At 49.3% G+C, this 3,699-nt stretch overlaps 1 long non-coding RNA gene across 1 annotated transcript in view; it reads right to left on the bottom strand.

Annotated features, from left to right (window-relative positions):
* Nucleotides 1-508, bottom strand: part of LOC107106487 — a 3,122-nt gene extending 2,614 nt beyond the window's left edge. Inside the window, exon 1 of the long non-coding RNA XR_001482366.1 lies at nt 386-508. This is a non-coding gene — a long non-coding RNA (uncharacterized LOC107106487). The remainder of the gene's footprint in view (nt 1-385) is intronic.
* Between the last annotated feature and the right edge of the window lie 3,191 nt (nt 509-3,699).

Here is a 3,699-nt window from a genome sequence, read left to right as displayed (position 1 = left end):
GAAAGGGAGTGAGGTGGGGGGGGGGGAGAAGCTAGTGGGAGGAAAACTAGAGTTGCCAACCTCCAGGTGGAACCTGGAGAACTCTTGGGATTACAACTGGTTGGGATTGCTAATTCTGAAGAAGACAGAGTTAGGATTCGAAATGATCTAGTCAGTCTGGAGCAGTGGGCGGAGACAAATAAGATGAATTTCAATAGAGATATGATTCTATACACCTGATCTCCAGACTAAAGAAACCATTTCCCCTGGATAAGATGGCTGCGTTGGAAGGTGGACCTAATAGCATTACACCTCACTGAGTTCCCTCCTCTCCTCAAGCCCCACCCCAAAACCTCCGGGAATCTCCCAACCTAGACCTGGCAACCCTAGCTCGGCAGTCCGGTACCTGGCCACCAGCTCCCTTGAGCTTGGAGAGGATGAGAGTGTATTGTTGAAGCTGATCCCGGAAGGGTTTGTGCAGCACCGTATGGAGGGCCACCGCTACCGAGGCATCCAGGGAGAAGTCGGCAAGGAACTGCTGCAGCACCGGCTTGTGCGACTTCCAGGCCTCACTGCCAAGATCCAGAATACACATGAGTGCACGAGTCCACCTTTTACTGAAACAAATTCATCAACAGCAGTATCGTCCACTCAACCGGCAACTCTCCAGGGTCTCAGTTGGAGGTCTTTCTCATCACCTCCTACCTTGAGCCTTTTAACTGGAGATGCCGGGGATTGAACCTGGGACCTTCTGCATACCAAGCCAAAGCTCCACCCCTGAGCCCCTCCCGTGAAGCTGCCTTTTAGTGAATCAGACCCTTGGGCCATCGAGGTAAGTCTTGCCTACTCAGACGGGCAGCAGCTCTCCAGGGTCTCAGTCAGAGGTCTTCCCCACCCCCACCTGCCTGCTCCTTTTCACTGGAGATGTCGGGGATTGAACCTGGGACCTTCTGTATGCCAGGCAAAGGCTCTACCACTGAGCCACAGCCGCTCAACAGAAGCTGTCTTCTACTGAATCAGACTTTTGGGGTCCATTAAGGTCAGTATTGTCCACCCAGACTGGCAGAAACTCTCCAGGGTCTCATCTAGAGATCTTTCATATCACCCACGGCCTGGTCCTTTCAACTGGAGATGCTGCCGGGGACTGAACCTGGGACCTTCTGCATGCCAAGCAGAGGCTCTTCCCTTGAGCAACGGCCCCTGACATGAAGCTGCCTTCTACTGAATCAGACCCTTGGGGTCCATCGAGGCCAATATTGTCTACTCTGACTGGCAGCTGCTCTCCAGAGTCTCATCAAGTCTTTCATATCACCTACGGCCTGGTCCTTTCAACTGGATTGAACCTGGGGATTGAACCCAAGAGCCAGTTTGGTGTCGTGGTGAAGTGCGCGGACTCTAATCTGGGAGAACCGGGTTTGATTCCCCACTCCCCCACATGCACCTGGCTGGATGACCTTGGGCAAGCCGTAGTTCTGATAAGAGCTGTCCTTGAAAAAGAGCCGTTTCTGTCAAGAGCTCTCTCAGCCCCACCGACCTCACAGGGTGTCTGTTGTGGGGAGGGGAAGGGAAAGGAGTTTGTAAGCTGCTCTGAGACTTCTTCGTGTAGTGAAGGGCGGGGTATAAATCCAATCTCTTCTTCTTGCAGAGGTCTTACCACTTTGCCCTGCCCCCTCCCTCATGCATTACTGGAAGGGGGGGAAGAGAGAATGCATGCCGGCACAAATCCTGCACAAATGGGGCAACACAGTGAGCTGCCGACTGCTCCTACGCCGCTTCTCACCAGAAGCTCTTATATATATAGAATGAATGAAGTTGAATGAAACCTAGCTGCAGATAACATGGGATCAGCACACCGGGGGAAGCCACAGAGTCCTAGCACACAAACACACCAAGCAAGCTTGCGCATCCCTTATGAAGAAATTAGATCTGTCTAAGAGGGAAGGAGCTGCGGTGGCTCAAGTGGTTAAGACACTGAACTGCAGGCTATGGAAGGTCAGTAGTTCAGAAGTTCGAGACCCGAGTGTGCCAGGACATGGCTCCTTTCTCTATGACCAGCTCCCGCCAACCTAGCAGTTCGAAAGCAAGAAACTGCAAGTAGATAAATAGGTAACACTTCGGTGGGAAGGGAACAGCGTTCCGTGCGCCTTGGTGTTTAGTCATGCCGGCCACATGACCACGGAAACGTCTTCGGACAGCGCTGGCTCTTCGGCTTTGAAAGGGAGATGAGCACCGCAACCCTAGAGGTGGACTCGACTGGCTTTCGAGCAAGGGAACCTTTACCTTTAAGGGGGAAGGTGCACAGCTCAGGGACGAAGGGCGGGCTTTACATACAGAAGGTGATCAAGTCGGGCCTGGAAACATACAAGGCAGGCGGGGTTGAGAAAGCTCTGTCGAGGACTGCTCTTGAGGGAACAGCTCTGAGAGAACTTGTGACTGACCCAAGGTCACACCAGAAGAAGAGAGAAGAGATTGGATTTATATCCTGCCCTTCACTACCCAAAGGAGTCTCAGAGCGGCTTACAAACTCCTTTCCCTTCCCTTCCCCACAACAGACACCCTGTGAGATAGGTGGGGCTGAGAGAGCTCTTTCCAGAACTGTCCTTGTTAGAACTGCTCTGAGAACTTGTGACTGACCCAAGGTCACACCAGCAGCTGCATGTGGAGGAGTGGGGAATCAAACCCGGTTCTCCCAGATTAGAGTCCGCACACTTAAGCACTACACCAAACTGGCTGATTAAAGTTTGCATTAGAATCAGGCATGAGTCCAGTGGCACCTTTAGGACCAACAAAGTTTTATTCACTGTATGAACTTTCATATGCATGCACGCTTCCTCATATACAGTGAAATGGGATTTACCAGTCCACGCATATAGGCAGAGATTGAGCAGTACATTAGCATGCAACACAATGAAGATATTTATCAGATTCAGGAATAACAAGCTTGGTTTATACGGTTACCATTTAACATAATGAAGATGTTTTAACAGTTGCAAAGACCAAACATAGATAACAAATAAAGTCCACATGAACACCATTTGTTTGGATTCAATTCCCTGGGGGAAGCGCAGAGAGGCAAATAAATATGTCAGACTTGGAGACTGATGTCTAAAATGTCTCATTCTTAATTGCGAAATGCTAAAAAGTAATTAACCGAGACCCTGCATTATGCTCCATTCATCTCCTCTCAGCCATGGAGGTAGCGAACAGCATCCTATTCTTTGAGGTTGGGGTGATTGGTCGTGTAGTTGTTACGTCTCCTCTGACACCAGACCAGAGAAATGCATTCCAGTCTACCATTCTAATATTAATTGTCTCACATTACAATCACCATTCCATTTAACTACACACCAAAATAAGCTTGTTATATTTGTTTGGTCTTGCATCTGTTAAAACATCTTCATTATTGTCGTTATTCCTGAATCTGATAAATATCTTCATTATAGGTAAAGGTAAAGGTTCCCTTGCTCGAAAGCCATTCTGTTAAAACATCTTCATTATGTCGTTATTCCTGAATCTGATAAATATCTTCATTATAGGTAAAGGTAAAGGTTCCCTTGCTCGAAAGCCATTCGAATCCAACTCTAGGGTTGCAGTGCTCATCTCCGTTTCAAAGCCGAAGAGCCAGCACTGTCCGAAGACGTTTCTGTGGTCATGTGGCCGGCATGACTAAACACCAAGGCGCACAGAACGCTGTTACCTTCCCACCGAAGTGGTACCTAT

Source organism: Gekko japonicus, unplaced genomic scaffold (genome assembly GCF_001447785.1).
Source record: "Gekko japonicus isolate JY-2015 unplaced genomic scaffold, Gekko_japonicus_V1.1 scaffold165, whole genome shotgun sequence".
NCBI lineage: Eukaryota > Metazoa > Chordata > Lepidosauria > Squamata > Gekkonidae > Gekko > Gekko japonicus.
This window is presented reverse-complemented; position numbering and strand designations above follow the sequence as displayed.